We start from the raw sequence: 18,503 nt of genomic DNA on the forward strand, positions 1-18,503 counted from the left end.
ACCCAGGTTCGTCGTTGAGTACACCATCGCAGGCACTCCTGTCTGTGATGCAGCGTCAAGGCTAACCGCAGCCATGGTCTCCGAGCTGACAGTCCATGCTGCTGCAAATGTCGTCGAACTGTTCGTGCAGATGGTTGTTGTCTTGCAAACGTCCCCATCTGTTGACTCAGGGATCGAGATGTGGCTGCACGATCCGTTACATCCATGCGGATAAGATGCCTGTCATCGAGGCCGTTGGGATCCAGCACGGCGTTCCGTATTACCCTCCTGAACCCACCGATTCCATATTCTGCTAACAGTCATTTTATCTTGACCAAAGCGAGCAGCAATGTCGCGATACGATAAACCGCAATTGCGATAGGCTACAATCCGATCTTTATCAAAGTCGGAAACGTGATGGTACGCATTTCTCCTCCTTACACGAGGCACCACAACAACGTTTCACCACGCAACGTCGGTCAACTGCTGTTTGTGTATGAGAAATCGGTGGGAAACTTTCCTCATGGCAGCACGTTGTAGGTGTCGCCACCAGCACCAACCTTGTGTGAGTGCTCTGAAAAGCTAATCATTTGCATATCACAGCATCTTCTTCCTGTCTGTTAAATTTTGTGTCTGTAGCACGTCATCTTCGTGGTGTAGCAATTTTAATGGCCAGTAGTGTAGCTAATCTGTGATTGCACTTAGGAACCGATCTCAGAAAAATTTGGGAAATCACTGACTTAAGCCTATACACCGCAAGCCTCGTTGCGGCGTGCGGCGGAGGGTACTAATGGTTCAACTCTTATTTTCCCCTCTTTCGTGCTCCTTTACAAATGCACACACACACACACACACACACACACACACACACACACACACACACACACACAAGGTAAACGTAGAGATAACACGAAATCTGCAGGGGGACTTCCTCGAAATCACAGATAAAGTAAACGGAGGCCCAGTAATATTGCACTGTTTGGAAGCACGGACAGACGGGGAGAAATTTTGGAAATTTCGGAAATATGAAGTTTCAGATCAAGAAATCGATGTATACAAGCAAACCCGGTGCCAGTTGCCAAAGTAGTAGCCTTCAAAAGGACTAGGCAAGATGAAACTGGAGAACGTATTCATTACATCGATTCCAGCCACTTGACGTTACAGTCAGTTGCCATCAAAACAAACAAAACCGGGAAAAAATTCTGAAATTAAAAGTAAAAATATTTGAAGAACCTATGGGACCAAACTGCTGAGGTCATCGGACCCTAAGTTTACACACTATTTAATTTAACTTTAACTTACCCCAAGGACACCACACACACCCATGCCCGAGGGAGGACTCGAACCTCCGCCAGGGGGGAGCCGCGCGCACCGTGGCAAGGCGCCCCTAGACCGCGCGGCTATCCCGTGCGGCTAAAGGTAAAATATTGCGTTCTTAAGCACAGCTGTTTTTAAGTTGTAATGATCAAAAGAAACAGATAAATTGTGTTGTAACGTTTAAAACCTAACCACTGGGAGTGCTTTGCCAGTAAGAGCCAAAAAGGACTGCGGAAGTCTCATGGAATTATGTTGCTCGGTTATGATGAACGTCAAGCCAACAGGTACTTTTCTCAGAAACGCAACTTTTATGAATCATGGATAGATGAATTTAAGAAATATGCGTTATTGGATCTTTGAGAATCTGCACTGGCTGAGAAAAATTTGAACATCATGGACAGAGGAATGTATATGCTCCGTCATTACAAGCACTTAATGACATAAACGTGATTTTATGAAAATGTCTACGACCACTTTTTCGATTTCCTATTTTTTTCCTTTTTTTATGAAATTTTTACAGTGAAAGTGTGTATCTCTAAATTAAACTCAATTTATTTTTTGCGTGTCGGAAATTGTTATTTAACCACCTTTATGCATCAGCTGTGTTACTTATACCAGAGCTGAGTGAAAAGTATTGCCTCCGAATTTTTATCTGGAAACTCACAATACTTCTTAAATAAAACAAATGTTATTAACATTCTACATCTCTTTATTCTTCATCTCTACATATTTGCGGCTCGGTTCCGCTAGAGGGTTCCGAAATGCATGGTGTAACAAGGAGGTTTGTGCAGTAAACACATCGGTGTGTGAGAAACGGTGCACTGTAATCGAGTTTCGAATTAGAAGAGTTCGTCCGCACGGTGAACATCCCTCCCTTCAGCATTACAATGCCAGCGCATACACGAGTGCTACGACGTCTCAGCAGACCGACGCCTTTGGTTTACTGTCATCCCCAAAGACCTTATAAAAATAACTAGATTCCCTGAGGGCACTGTAGTCGTAGGATATTTTGAACCTTCGGCTGGACGCCCTTGTGATGGCCGGAGTCCGTTAAGTAGAAGTGCGATGTGGCGAAAGGACACTGAGCGAACATTATGCATTTATCGGGGAATATACGGTATATACTGCAACTGCTGGTCGTAATTGTACTGTCTACACAATACACTGCTGAAGATTGGCGCAGCATTTAATGTGGCAAATAAATTCGAGAAAGGAACTAATATTACCTTTCATAGGTACGTGGATATTTTTAGATACTTTGTATGTTAGTACACTTGGCTGAGAAAATTGTCTACAACATGATAGTATAATGAGCGTGCTTTTAGTCGTAGGTTTGCCTTTCAAAGCCACATTTTTTAGAAAAGTGGTTAAATGTTCTCAGGAGGCAATATTTCCGATCTACAGAGAGCCAATTTCTTTGTTCGGAACATTTCGGGGGAAGTAGTTTCCTTGTGACCATGTAAATTTCAGAAAGACGAAAGATGTTGCTGTTCCATCTGTCTTTCGTCTTCCGAACCGCATGTAGCAGAATGTAAATCATTTTTGTAAACAATAGGGTCTATTGTGTTTTATTTTAACCGCAGAATTTCAAACACACTGGAGCTCAAGCAAGAGGTGACTTAGCGTTTATCTCCACAATGGCCGCTATTCAATTTGTCTGGTATACACCTCAGACCACTTACGAGATTGCGGGCCCTTGCCCATCCATCAAACTTCATACAGTCCTGACTTGGACCCATCCGATTTTCATCTGATTCTAGCACTCGATGAACACCTTCGAGGACTTCAATTTGATATCGATGACGCAGTGCAATGCTCAGACTCTCTCAGCTACGTCAACATGGAGCACTTGAAACTTCTTTATTTAAATGTGTGTGTCTGTACTTAAATCATTGAATGACTGAGAAGATGAAACTTCTACGTTCTTTGATTCTGAAACAGCTGAGTAAAACTGAACGCACTGAGCCTACTTTCTCTTTACTTTTACTATCATGTCAACACTGACCGACAATATTATAGATCAACACAATCTGACTGCTCTAAAAAATTACAACCTGACTTCAAATAATTAATTCAAAAGAATGGCCCTGACTACAAAGAAATGTTAACAACAATATATACATTTCATTAAGCACTTACCTCACAAAAATCTTCATTATGCGAACTACTGCAATACAGCGACCGTCAATACTGCCAGCGAAATGAAAGATTCTAACTACTAAAGCCACTAAGCACTAATAGGCATGTGGTTAGCAAAGGAAAGATTCTGTTGCCAACCAAATGACGTATTTTCTATCTTAATAATGTGACATCCAGTTCATACACGAATATAAATCGTCATTGACATCTAGTACAAAGGTACATAATCATGAATAATATTCAATCAACAAGTCGAACATGTACAGATCGTTAATCTACGCTAACACTTCAGACTTCTACCCTCCATCAATGCTAACTTCTCACATGTAACATCCATCACTGCTGGCAGTTCACCTCCAACTGCGCAACAGTACTTCCATCACTGCTGGCGACTAACTTCCAACTGCCCAACACTACTGGCGATTAACTTCCAACATGGAGTCCAACCAGCCACAGAGTCTCTTACAAAGAAAGCCCAGTCAGAGATCCAATGGAAAGCGCTACACGGCGCTGCCAACACAGAAGGAACCCCCTTACACACTCCTTTAGGAGGAAGCGACAGTTCCGTATAATACAGCACTCGATCTGATGTTCGAAGCAGATACACGAATCAACCAGAATAATTATCACCACCGAGCTACTATCGATATAAACTCGTCCAGCGTCATCAGGCGAGGAATGACTGCTAGTTAGACATACCCTAAGTGCATGTAGTATCAGTGAGCGTTCTGTCCGTGTGTAGACTGGGGAAGGCGAGCGATCTATATGTGTATGACCGTGGGTAGATTGAGATGAGGATCGGCACGAGAATTTACGAAACTGCACGACTTGTCGAGTGTTCGATTAATGCTGTGGTGAGCATCTTCAACACAAGGTGAAACCACGTTCAGATGTCGTGGGGTCGGGAGGCCACCCCTCATCACAGACGTCAGACGTCGTAGGATGGGCAGACTGGTAAAACAGGACAGGCGGCGAACTGTGCCGGAACTACCATCAGAGTTTAATGGTTGAAATGGCTCTAAGCACTATTGGACTTAACATCTGAGGTCCTCAGTCCCCTAGACTTAGAACTACTTAAACCTAACTAACCTAAGGACATCACACACATCCATCCCCGAGACAGGAATCGAACCTGCGACCAGAGCAGCAACGCGGTTCCCGACTGAACCGACTAGAACCGCTCGGCAACAGAGGCCGGCTCACACGTTAATGCTGGGCAGAGTTCATGTGTGTCTGAACACAGTGCACCGAACGCACCCAACGACGGGCCTCCACAGCCGGCGACGCATGTATGTGCCAATGTTAACACCAGGACATTGGCAACTATAAATGAAATGGACACGTGACTATTGGCGCTGGACGTCGGCGCAGTGACAGAGCGTTGCGTTGTCTGATGTACCTTATTCATTCTGATGGGAGGGCGCAATCCGTCGTCTTCGAGGGGAAAAGCTCCTTGACACCCGTTATAACCAGGAATAACACAATAACTGATGTGTTGGCAGAAGAGCCAACACTTTGTTGCTAGAGGAGGCCGAAATGCACGCGTTTAATTACACGCTGACTGGCGCGAGGTCTGGAACAGTTAAGGGAATTAATAGTAGCAAATAAAGTACGTAGTTGATATAATACTTAACTTTAATCCACAATTGGTGAACATCTCTCGTTACTGTACATGCTTCATTAGATACATAGCAAAGGATAAATGGCGCCTTGCTAGGTCGTAGCAAATGACGTAGCTGAAGGCTATGCTAACTATCGTCTCAGCAAATGAGAGCGTAATTGTCAGTGATCCATCTCTGGCTAAGTCGGCTGTACAACTGGGGCGAGGGCTAGGGAGTCTCTCTAGACATGCCGTGAGGCGGCGCTCGGTGTGCAATTACTGACAGTGGCGACACGCGGGTCCGTCGTATACTAGCGGACCGCGGCCGATTTAAAAAGCTACCACCTAGCAAGTGTGGTGTCTGGCGGTGACACCACAATAACCTCGTCAGTCTGGTTTATTAAATCACAAATCACTTTTTAACAATTGTGTTAGCCAAGCCTCTACCCAGGCTCACACTCAGAAGTAATGCATAATTAAAGTTTGGTTATACCAATGTTCAAATGTGCAGAGTGGGGTGCACGTCCCGTAATTATTCCCAAGTCCAGTCTCTCCAAGTGAAGTCGCCAGATTTCCGCCGAGCAACCAGGTAACCTCGAGTGGTGCGGCGAGTCATCCACAAGCAGCTGGAACACGGCGTACTGCACTTCCCAATGAGAACTGTCGTTTGCGGCGGCGGCCGGGTTTATATAAGGCTTGCTATTTAATGGAGCCGTCGGCTGGGGTCGCTGTTTTCCAGGGAAAACCAATCGCAATGTTTCCTGGCGTAGCCAATTGCTGTGTGCTGACATACGCGCGCGCGCGAAGGCGGCCAGCGATGGTAGCCGCGAGCCGCCCGGAGAAGTGCGGCCAGCGATGTACTACTCGTCCACGTCAGGGAGCGTGCGTGTGAAGACGGCCAGCGATGGAAGCAGCGGGCCGCCCAGAGAAGTGCGGCCAGCGATGTATTTGGCGGCCGCGTAATGGAGCGCGTTGTTCGGTGTTTGTTAGAAGTGGTGTATACCACACCACCTGTGCTGCGGAACGGAGACAAGCTGGCTCCATTGTGCTCTAGGGAACGTTCACGTGGGCCTCCGCGTGTCCAGTGGAGCTCGTGCAAGGCACCATGACGGCCAACGAGCATCGTACGCTGGTTGCACACCACGTACACGTCTTCATGACGATCATGTTTCCCGATGGCAGTGCATTTTGTAACAAGATAATGTGCCACATCATAAAGCCAAGAGAGTGATGTATTGACCCCCAGCTCGCCAGATCTAAACCCGATCGAAGAAATCTGGGATGTGGTTGAACTCGATATCAGGGCTGATCGCCCCCTCCTCCGCGGGAATTTACGAGAATTAGGTGACTTGCGTGTGCACATGTGTGCCAGCTCCGTCCAGCGGCAACCAAGATATCATAGCTTCCACGCCACGAAGCGTCGCCGCTGTTATCCGTGCCAAAGGTGGACATACCGGCTATCATATAGGTGGTCATAACGTTCTGGCTGGTCAGTGTACATACGAAGCACTAAATATTGCGAATCTTTTTTCTAATACTACTTATCGGATTAAGGAGATTGAAACTCATTTGAATTCGTCTCTTTGAGAAAAAGTGAAGTTGAAAGCGATATCTCTGTAATTAATGCACTTAAGACCAGAAACTATAAAACGTAAATTAGTAATTTCGATTTCTTAAGCGGTTCCATAGACATTTGAAGTGAATTAGTTAGCTGAATCACACTATATTGACGGGCACACTGTTCTCTAAAGTCAGTGAAAAACGTGATCACTTAGTACGGAAATGGAAATGAGCATTTGGCGTCATTGGCCGGGAGGCCCCTTGCTGGGTAGGTCCGGCCGCCTTGGTACACACCTTATTACATTCGACGCCACATTGGGCGACATGCTTGCCGGATGGGGATGAAATGATGATGAAGACAACACGACGTCCCTGAGCGGAGAAAATCTCCGACTCGCCGAGCGAGGTGGCGCAGTGGTTAGCACACTGGACTCGCATTCTGGAGGACGACGGTTCAATCCCGCGTCCGGCCATCCTGATTAAGGTTTTCCGTGATTTCCCTAGATCACTCCAGGAAAATGCCGGGATGGTTCCTTTGAAAGGGCACGGCCGACTTCCTTCCCCATCCTTTCCTAATCCGAGCTTGTGCTTCGTCTCTAATGACCTCGTTGTCGACGGGACGTTAAACACCAATATCCTCCTCCTCCTACTATCTCCGACCCAGCCGGGAATCGAACCCGGGCCCACAGGACGGCAAGCCGCCACGCTGACCACTCAGCTATCGGGCCGGACATCGCTTAGTATGAAGTGATAAGGAAGGAATAACAGCTGAGGAGTGTAAGTGGAAGACGAGTGTGTATTTTAAAAGTTGCTGCTTTCCTCCAAACATGTTTATAAAAAGTACTCTAGAAGTATTTCTATGATTGTCAATGTGAGTACATTCGCACTAGTCGCAATTTGTTCTGAGCATACTTCACAGGGACGGAATACAGTGGATGCTTCTGCTTGTCAATATTAACTCTATCCTCCCACATCCCTGAAGTATCTCCTTCATGATGAGGTTTGTGAGACACATTGTGTGGATGGGCTATGACCCGCCGTTCTGCAACGATTGAGTTACACGGCATTAATTATTTGACTAACTCACGTGGTATATTTCCGCTCGAATCTTCGAACTGCTCGTTTTGCATCCTTTCCGAGTATAAGCATTAGATGTTCTCCACGTCTTTTACAAAATTTGTTTATTTGCGATCAGTAGGACTTCTGTCACTGCGCATCCTGCAAAGCTTGTTCAGATATAGTGACATTGTTCTGCAAACAAGTGCACCTCTGCCAGATTATACAGGGTGAGTCACTAACTATTGCCACGGAGAATACCACCGAAAGCATGATAGGAGCTGACACGTTTGTGGGACAGAAGTTGCACGGGACAACGGGGGCCATAATATGACGTTGGTTTTGTTGCTAGGTGGGGTCGCGTCAGAGATATGAAGGTCAAGCTTTTTTTTTAATGGGATGCTATTGTTTTTTGATAGCGGCTATCTAGACGAATCCAATGATGTGTAACAGTAAGGTCTTTGAAGGACAAGGAAGGTCACAAAGGTTGCATGAACGTCCATTTACAGAAGGTGTTCGAAGTGACGACCATTGGTATCAATGCAGTGCTGCAATCTTGTTATCATGGATTGAGTGGTATTCCTTATCACATTGGCGCTTATCGAAGCACATGCTCTGACAATTCTCTCTCACATATCTTCAGGTACAGTAGGAACGTCTTTATAAACAACGTCTTTTACGAATCCCTACAAGAAAAAACTCCAAGGGCGTCAAGTCTGGCGAACGAGCCGGCCACGATACACCTCTTCTGCGTCCAATCCAACGATTTGGAAATTGTCTCTGCAACTCATTTCCAGCCATCAGCGAAAAATGTGCCGGGCACCCATCGTGTTGATCCCACATTCTGTTCCTTGTTCCTAAATGTGTTACTTCCAATAACAGACCTAATGTTTCTTGTAGGAATGTGGTGTACGTCCTACCATTAAGATTGTGTCCTCCAGAATCCCACATCATACATTCACCGACCACGGTTTTTGGTGTGCAACTTGCCGCAGCTGACGTGGATTTTCAGTTGCCCTATAATGCATGTTATGCAAATTAACATTTCCATGGTTCGTGAATGTAGCCTCGTCAGTAAATAAAATCAATTTAATAAATGTGTCGTCCCTCTGAATCTGAAGTTCAGCCCCTCAACAGAATTCAATGCGCACCAGTTAACTCTTCGTGCAGACTGATATGGTAAGGATGATATTTAGGTCGATGCAGAACACGAACAACACTACTCTGGCTCATGCCAGATTCCCTTGCGACTTGACGCGAACACAAGTTTCTCGAACCACAGTGGCAAGAGTACCAATTTCCATTTTCTCGTTAGTAACTTTCCTTTGCCGGATATGTTTCCGATGCGTTAAAGATCCAGTTGTTCTCAGTTTATCATACACATACTTAAATGTACGACGTGTAGGGCGAGTACGTTGAGGATATCTTTCAGTGTATAAGTCTCTAGCTGTCACTGACTTTCGTTGGCATTCTCCGTAAATGAGGAACATGCCGACTTGTTCTTCGAAGGAATACATCATTCACATTCGCTTGAGTCGACGATACTAGTCTTACCGTTCCTATTAGTGTTGTGTTGCGAAACCGTCGAATGGTGTTTACATGTCAATGGCACGTTAGATGGATACGCTGTATTCGCCGAATATTTACTATTTGCACGATATACGAGAGAGAATTGTCAGAGCATGTCTTTCGATAAGTGCCGAAGTGATAAGGAATACCTGTCAATCCATGATAAGAAGATTGCAGCACTAAACATCTGTTCAATGGTCATCACTTCGAATACCTTCTGTAAATGGACGTCCATGCAACATTTCACAACATTGGATTCGTCTCGATAGCCGCTGTCGGAAAGTAAGTAGTAAACCATAGCATCCCATTAAAAAAAAAAAAAAAAGTTGACTTTCATATCTGTGACGCGACCCCACCTAGCAACAAAAATCCAACGTCATATTATGTCCCCCGTTGTCCCATGCAACATTTGTCCCACAAACCTTTCAGCTACTATCATACTTTCGGACTTATTCTAGGTGGCGATAGTTAGTAACTCAACCTGTATACACCAACAGGATCCTTGTCACTTCACTTCTTTAAAAATAAGAAAAATTTTCGTTGTCGGTTATTTTGTTTATAGACTAATTCAAAATCTTGTGAATTTTCGTTTCTATAGTTATTATAAGTACTGATAAAAATGGTGTTGCTGTTCAGGAAGAAACAAACAGGAGATAGGACTACTTGCTATACTTAGTATGTAGTAATACATAAACGGAAGCGAAACATTGCAATTGGAAAAAAGCGATTGCTTTTATTCTGACTTTTTCGGCATCAAGAAACGCGATATTGCTGTGCTTTTCATTTCTGGTACAGAGGAGAACAGAACGCGTACATAATAATTAGCATAATACATTGTATTCCCTGCGCTGACCTACTCGAAGCAGTAATGCATCACATATATTCCACCAGACTCGAAACATTTTCAGTTAGGATTTGTGTTCTTTTAATTGCTACTCAACGTGTATAGGACGGGTCCTTACGTAACAGGCTTGTCCTCTGTTACGGGTCATCGTGCAGCCGTAATATAAACAAAAGGACTCATCTGTCTAGTATCTTAGCTGTGCCGATTCATAAAACACAAATATTGGCAAACTCTTTCGCTGTCGCTGCTTTCCGCCTATGAAACACGTTGCCCTGCAATCTTCGCGCGATTAGATGTCTACTACTTTTAAAGAACAGTTGAAGAAATTCCTCATAGCGCTTGCACAAAGTTGACTTACAGGACCAACTTCCCCTCTGTCAAAAAGCAAAGCCAGTGGTATCTTCTCCCAGTTATACTTCTTTTTCTTTTCCTTTCTCTATGAACACACCACTTGATCTTGTCACACTCCTTTTCATAGTTGATAAAAACATAAACATCTTCTAATCGGTTACTCTTGCCAAAGTGAAAATACAATTAGAACAGGATCTACCTTCTATAGAACCATGTTATACCTCTGACATATGTGCTTCCTCAATTGGTACTAATCTCTTGTTTGTAATTTTAGCATACACTTTGAAGCAGAAGTTTCGTGTGGACTTATTCCTCGATAATCAGCGCATTGTAATTTATCGCCTTTCTTGTATATAGGACATACCAAAGCTTCATTCCATTCGTCTGACACATATCCATTCAGCTAGAAAACATTCATAAAATTTAAGAGTCTATGCTGTAGTTCATCGGATGCGTATTTTATGCCATGGGACTAACTTAACGGAACTTAACAGTTCCAGCACGTCTGATTTCGGCAATATACGAGGTGCGACAATAAAGTAATGAGACTGGTGTGAAAAAAATGTTGCTTACTGTTTTAGTCGTTGTCTCCTTCAAAGCAGTTCCCTTCTGATTGCACACACTTTTTCCAGCGCTACTGCCATTGATGGTAACATTTCTGGAACTCATCTTCTGTAATATCCTCCAAGACCCTCGTCACAGCTTATTGGGGACGGCCGGGGAGGCCGAGCGGTTCTAGGCGCGTCAGTCTGGAACCGCGCGACCACTACGGTCGCAGGTTCGAATCCTGCCTCGGGCATGGATGTGTGTGATGTCCTTAGGTTAGTTATATTTAAGTGGTTCTAAGTTCTAGGGGACCGATGCCTTTAGAAGTTAAGTCCCATACTGCTCAGAGCCATTTGAAACACAGCTTTTTGGACAACTTGTGTTGTTTGAATATGATGTCTCTTGACCGCCGTTTTGACTCTTGAAAATAGAAAAAAGTCGCACGGAGCGATATCTGATGAATTAGGTGGATGTGGTAGTACCGAAATTTGTTTTGGTTCAAATGGCTCTGAGCACTATGCGACTTAACTTCTAAGATCATCAGTCGCCTAGAACTTAGAATTAATTAATCTTAACTAACCTAAGGACATCACACACGTCCATGCCCGAGGCAGGATTCGAACCTGCGACCGTAGCGGTCTCGCGGTTCCAAACTGTAGCGCCGAGAACCGCGCGGCCACTCCGGCCGGCCGAAACTTGTTTTGATGTTAAAAATATCCGTACTGACAGAGCAGTATGGGATGGCGCATTATCGTGATGCAGAATCCAATTATAAGCAATGTTGGCACGGACACGAAGATCTCTTTTACGAAGTCTTTCTAAAATTTCTTTGTAGTAATATTGGTTAACTGTTTGTCCAGGAGGCACCCACTCTTTATGAACAAATCCCTTTGAATCAAAGAAGCACACAAGCATGCTTTTCACTTTTGACTTCGACATGCGAGCTTTTTTTGGTCTGGGTGATCCCTTTGAGCACCATTGCGAACTTTGGCGTTTTGTCTCTGGATCGTACTGAAAAAAAGCAACTTTCATCACCAGTGATAACACAGCTCAACAATTCTGGATTGATTTCCGTTTGCTGAAACAGATCGGATGCCACATTTTACTGTGTTTCTCGCTGTTGCGGTGTGTGATTTTTGGGGACTATTTTTGCACAAATCTTTCTCATACCAAGATCTTCAGTTATTATTAGACGAACCGTTTCTCAACTGATGTTCAGTTATTCTGCAATCTTTTTCACGGATAATCTTCGATCAGATCGTACGAGTTCACGCACCCTGGACAAGTTGACATCCGTCCGTCAGGTTGATGGTCGTCCACTGCGGTCTTCAACATTCGTTCTGCCTACACTAAACATTTTATGCCAACGAAAAACTTAAGCTCTTGACGTAACCTCCTCTCCAAAAGCCTTCTGAAGCTTACTGTAAGTAGTCGCCGCGTTTTCCCCCAATTTAACGCAAAAGAAATGGCATGCCGTTGTGCAATATTATGCGGTTCCATTTCCGTGACGAGAGACACAAACACTGCGAGGTGCCGGGGCTAGCAGTGTGTTTAACACTAAATTCTTCTAGAATCTTCATATGGAAATGATGCCCTAAGCCCCCCCTTTTCTAACTCCGACTTTTGCTGTTGCAGATGGATTAAGAAGAAACGCGAACTGACTGTAATCGTCCCTGCAAGTGGAGTAGAAAAGAGTTTGGCACCTGCAATAATTTAATTTGACAGAAATTAATTTGATAAAGGAAAGTTTCATTAACGTGGTAGGAAATGAAAGGGTTGCTCTACCGATCTACAGAATGAAAGTTCTGTCCAAAATAACAATTTGATTTATCATGACTAAACTCAAAATAATAAACAAACCATATGAAACATTTACAATACTTCAAATTGGATCAAATAAATGCTGTGAAGATGAAGTTGTCCATAAACTAGACTGTGACATTTATGACCAAGTGGTATGTGGAGCCAATTCCTTGCAGCTCAAATCTTAAGGGAAACACCCACCCAACCCAACATTAATTGCTGCTATAGTAGGGCGAACTCAGACAATGAACACGCAAGTCAGAACAAAGTTAGAAAAGACGAACAGGCGCGATCTACTCAGCTCTGATTATCACCTAGCAAAATTCCCTAATCTGCCAGTGCCGCGGACATACATTACCAAGCTGTCTTCCTAACTGCAAGGACACGATCTGGCGTACCGGAGGCGATGGTTGGTTGCTTCGATGTCCCGTCGTGGTGATGATAATGTCGCGAGTATAGCCCGAAACAAATTACCCAGCCGGCCGGAGTGGCCGAGCGGTTCTAGGCGCTACAGTCTGGAACCGCGCGACCGCTTCGGTCGCAGCTTCGAATTCTGCCTCGTGTATGGACGTGTGTGATGTCCTTATGTTAGTTAGGTTTAAGTAGTTCTGAGTTCTAGGGGACTTATGACCTCAGCAGTTGAGTCCCATAGTGGTCAGAGCCATTTGAACCAAATTATCCTGGTCTGGTTGTTCCAGACTAAAGACTTCCTAGCAACACAAATGCACCTCTGAGGGAGACGAAGAAGGATCGCTACACAATCACTGACGGTACAGCGAGTGATTTTAACAAGCGAAGTCACACAGTAGCTCCGATACAGTCAACTTTAGCCAAAACTGCTCTAGACGGACAACATAGGCCGCTTGTATGCAGAACGCTCAATTGGCAACTGTACTCGAAAAGTTACGTTGAATTCGAAACTTCAGCAACTTCGTCAAACAATTACAATTAAATGAAAGTATATTAGACAGCCAATGGAAGACAGGCTGTCCAGAGCAGCGAGAGCTCAGTCTTGTAACCTACTCCGACCGAAAGGCGAGAGCCGACTCACTCAAGAGCACCTGTACAAGCCAAACACAGAACATTCCCACCCCCACGACAGTGGCCGTGGTTAAACATTCCAATCAGCAACTCGAAAACCGGAGGAAAATTCCACTCTATTGCCGATGCATTACTATTCCACCAATGGAGATAATTGGCGCCAATTTCTGCGCCGATTTTGCTACGTCACGGAGCTATCCTGTGAGCAAGCCAACCACAGTTATGATTTTGGAGAAAACTCGGGAATTTGCCCGCCAAGACTGCCTGGGAACACAAGTCATTCCCATGCCTCATTGGTAGCCCGCCAGAAAGTGTTTTCACTAAGTTTCTGCGAAGTAATGGAATCTCTAGCTCAGCTGCTCCGTCAGGCCCTTGTGGGCGTGTCGCCCCCGCTCTTATGGCAATGTCGGCGTCTGGGAAGCATCCACTCAACTCCGTCACACCTGTCGGCTTAACCCTTTCAAGATCAGCAGTACCCGCCTGTCACCGGACCACCCAGGTGACCAGAGACGCTGCGTGGGAAGTCCGCATGTGAAGGAATAGCAACTTTTCACCGCATGCAATTAGAGAGGAAAATCGAATTACTCAGAGTAAGATAGAAATATGAGAGGAGACTCATGCCACCTCTCAACAAGTGTTAACTTATTACAGCATAACTCACGACTGAGCAGTTGCATCGATGTGCCACTTGGACTAGAAGCAGCTTATAGAGCAAGGTCAAAGATATTGTGCCAACGCAATCCTGCAGGGCTGCCACACTTCGCAAAGAAAATCAGTCTCATTACTTTATTGTCGCACCTCATAGTCATTATACAAAAGTAATAAAATAAGACTCTGTACTGTGAGCAATGGCACAGAATCTGCCATTATGTCAGACTAGGCTGCTCACTGTCCTCCTCCCTTTTTAACGTTTACAACGACAATATTAAGAAAACGTTTCATTATATTAAATAAAACATTAAAAAGTGATGATGTGTCGGTGCTAATTGCTGATGATCAAATTATAATAGGAGAAACTGAACAATAGGTTTCAATTTCTGTACAGAAATTGAGCAAAGATGCCGATAAATACGAAATGAGAATATCGACAGATAAAACAAAAGAAGCGATGGCATTTCAAGGATTGCAACCCATATGAGCCAAAATTGTTATAGATGGACAAATAACAACAAGTTAGAGAGCTAAAACTGGCCAGATTCAGACATTTCTGCGAAACTATACAACGTACAATAAAACATAAGGGACGGAAAGAACGTTTAATTAAACTTTACAAAGTAATTGAGCCATACAATGGTCTCCGATTCGAAAACAGTGAAGTAAGACTCCTGGCCTACGCATCTAATATAGTTGTACACAGTGAAGCAGAAGAAGAGCTGAAGAACATGTACAGATCTCTCAGGCACAGTGCCAGCAAAATGGAACTTTTAATAAACCAAGAAAAAACAGAATGAGATTTTCACTCTGCAGCGGAGTGTGCGCTGATATGAAACTTCCTGACAGACTAAAACTGTGTGCCGGACCGAGACTCGAACTCGGGACCTTTGACTTTCGCGGGCAAGTGCTGTACCACTTGCCCTCGAAAGGCGAAGTTCCCGAGTTCGAATCCCGGTCCGGCACACAGTTTTAATCTGTCAGGAAGTTTGAAGAAAAAACAGAATACATGGAAATAGGAAATAAACCCAAATCCAAACTTTTAAACTCACCACCATTCCAGTTTCAGAAAAGTTCATCAGTTTAAATACCTTGGATCGCGCTTCAGCAGTAAAAATACCATAAATCGGGAACCAGACGAGAGAATAGCCTCAGGCTGAAGATGTCTGCACAATCTAAGTTGCCCACTCAAAAGTAAAGTTTTCTCAGTCACAACAAAGATGAAGGTATACAACACCGTCATCTGCCAAGTAGTACTGTATGGTTCGGCAAGCTGGACGCTTACCAAGAAAGAAAGAGAAAAACTAGAGGTTTTCGAAAGAAAAATCATGAGAAAAATCTGGAGACCTGTGTTGGAGAATGACATTTGGAGAATTCGAGAGAACACTGAAATTTATCAGTTAATGAAGCAGGCTAGTATCGCCCAGAAATTAGGAAGTTTGAGACTGCAATGGGCTGGGCACGTGGCTAGAATGGAAACCAACAGAATTCCTAAGAAGGCGTTTGAGGGCACTCTCCAAGCAACAAGACCTTTGGGCCAATCTGGAACACGGTGGAAAGATGACACAGAGAAGGACGTCGCAGTTTCAGGAATCTGCGTAGGGTGGAGAGAGACTGCGAGAGAGAGAAGAAGATGGAAGCGGATCATTGATGCAGCTCGTGGTCTACAGGTCATGTGATCGCTGAAAACTAGAAGAAGAAGAAGTAGAAGAAAGTAATAGCGTTATTTTTGCTGCTGTACGATAGTTAATGTTGGACCCTAATATATGATCAATTTCGATGAATCGAATCATCAGAGATGAAGTTCCTCCGCTTTGTACCGGGATATTCATTGTTGGGCCAAGAAAGACATACTGATATTCGACAAGAACTAACTGTTAAATCTACTACAAATATAACTGAAAGATACCGACCGAACTGGAACGACCGTGCCCAACGTATGTCTAACGATAGAGTACTAAAGCGGTAATACAATATAACACAGCTGGCGAGAGGAACTTGGGACGCCGCTTAAAGAGACGGCGTGAAGAATTCTGAAGCGGAAAGGGCCAAAGGACTAATCCTTGAAGACGATGATGATGATGAATCTCGCCACCTTCTTCTCCCGCATATTTCTTAACTGTGTGTTATCACGTTCATCTTTCCCTTCTATGCCCATTCCTTTCTTCGTGCTAATTGCGGCTAGCACTCATATTTAAAAACCTGTCGTATTGTAACCTGTAATTATTGTTGCATTTACCGTGTATGAATATAAATTGTGTGTACGTTTCTCATATCTGTTCTACTGTAATCTTTATTTTTTAAAATTTAATATAACATACTAACAGTAATATATGAAATGTAAAATATATAGAACCCCTGATGTCCCTGATATTGCCAGGTTAAATAAATTAATGTTACGTTGTTGCGTAAGTTCGTAGCGTTTTTGTTTTGCATGTTGGTATTCCGGTTGCTATGCGTTTATTTATCGACTGTCATTTTTTATTTGTAGATGCTGTTGCTTGCATATTGTCATTTGGAGAGAGTGGATGGAGTTATGGACGTTAAAAAACAGAGTGCCAGTGGAGAAATCGGAACATTTACAACATACTCTTCTGTTTGAGTTCAATAGAAGGGGGGAAAGCAGCGGAGGCAGCCAGAAACATTTGCGCCGTGTATGTGGTTAATGGCAATGGACAGACCATGGCAAGAAAATGGTTTTTGTCGTTTTAAGAAGGATCGTTTTGACATTAGTGACTCTCCATGTTCAGGAAGACCTTCCGGATTTGATGAAGATAATTTAAACGCATTAATCCATACTGATCCACGCCAGAGTACTCGAGAACTGGCAACTGTGATGAACTGCGATCATTCCATCAACGTGCGACATTTGCATACAGTTGGAAAGGTTCAAAAATCGGGTGTATGGGTAACGCACGGTCTGAGCCAAAGTTTTAAAGTGCGTGATCATACGTGCATCTTTGCTTGTTCGTCATCAGTTGGCTCCCGAACAATACTGACCATTCCTGTCGTCTTTATTCTAACATAAGGAACAGAAAGAAGTGACTAAGCCTAAACGAAGCAGCAACCCCCCATACAAAGACGTGCGCGAATCCACAAAAGTCAATGCATCTTGTCGAACAGCGACGGGGAAGTGATTCTACTCCACGTTAACACCTGCCCGCATTCTGTTGGACTGACAAAAAACACTGAACAGGCGTTGGATTGGGAAGTCGCTCTCAGGTTTTCACCTTTTCCGCTATCGAACAGTCATCAAGGAACTTCCTTTCCGGATGAAAATGCCCTCCGAACTCTACGAGTTCTTCGTCTCAAAACCGTGTGATTCCTACAGTCGCGGACCTGAAAAACCCCAGCGTTGGCGAACTGTTGTAAATAGTGAAGGAGAATATATTATTGAAGACTAAAGTCTTTGTCATGTGTGTGTGTTGTGTTTATTAAACTTATGGAAAAATGCTTCGAACTTACTTATGCACCAGTGTAATTAATAAAAAAATCAACTTACAATTCAGTGTAGATAAACAATTAGAAATCGTGTGAGAGGGTATTTCTGTTTAGCATTTGTGTAACCAGAGAAACAACTTCAGCAGTGTGATCGGAATTACGAGAGCACCTTCATTTTCAGTACCAGTACAAAATAATAGCGTCGATAACTGTATGTCTAAACGCACTGTAGAGCAATAGGCCTGTTGCAGCGTATCAAGTTTCAATGATTGTACATTGTAGAGTTGACATTATAAGGTTCCTATTATCACTGATGGAAATCGCGTTTGTTGCCGTTCACAGCGTAGCGCTACCAAGCTTTGCTTCCCTTTCTCTGACGCCGGCAGACGAGACGTTGCTATGGCAACTGGGAAAGCGTTGCTTCGCGCATGCGCAGTGCGGCGCTACTCGTGTCAGCTGATCGACGCGTGGATGTAGGTGGCTCTGGCGCCGCAACGCGCTTCAGTAGTGCTGACGCAGCCGTCGAGGAAGGACTGTTGCGGCGAGCGCCTCTGAGGCTGTCTCAAGTTTAAGGTAAAGCCAATAATCAGCGCCTGCTGGAACAAT

General features: G+C 44.1%; 1 protein-coding gene across 1 annotated transcript in view; it reads left to right on the plus strand.

The window, feature by feature from the left end:
- Positions 1-18,411: 18,411 nt before the first annotated feature.
- The window catches only part of LOC124777615 (protein quick-to-court), a 342,810-nt gene continuing 342,718 nt past the window's right edge, over positions 18,412-18,503 (plus strand). The window contains exon 1 of the mRNA XM_047253077.1: positions 18,412-18,470. The gene's annotated coding sequence lies outside the window, so the exon portion shown is untranslated. The remainder of the gene's footprint in view (positions 18,471-18,503) is intronic.

Source organism: Schistocerca piceifrons, chromosome 2 (assembly GCF_021461385.2).
Source record: "Schistocerca piceifrons isolate TAMUIC-IGC-003096 chromosome 2, iqSchPice1.1, whole genome shotgun sequence".
NCBI lineage: Eukaryota > Metazoa > Arthropoda > Insecta > Orthoptera > Acrididae > Schistocerca > Schistocerca piceifrons.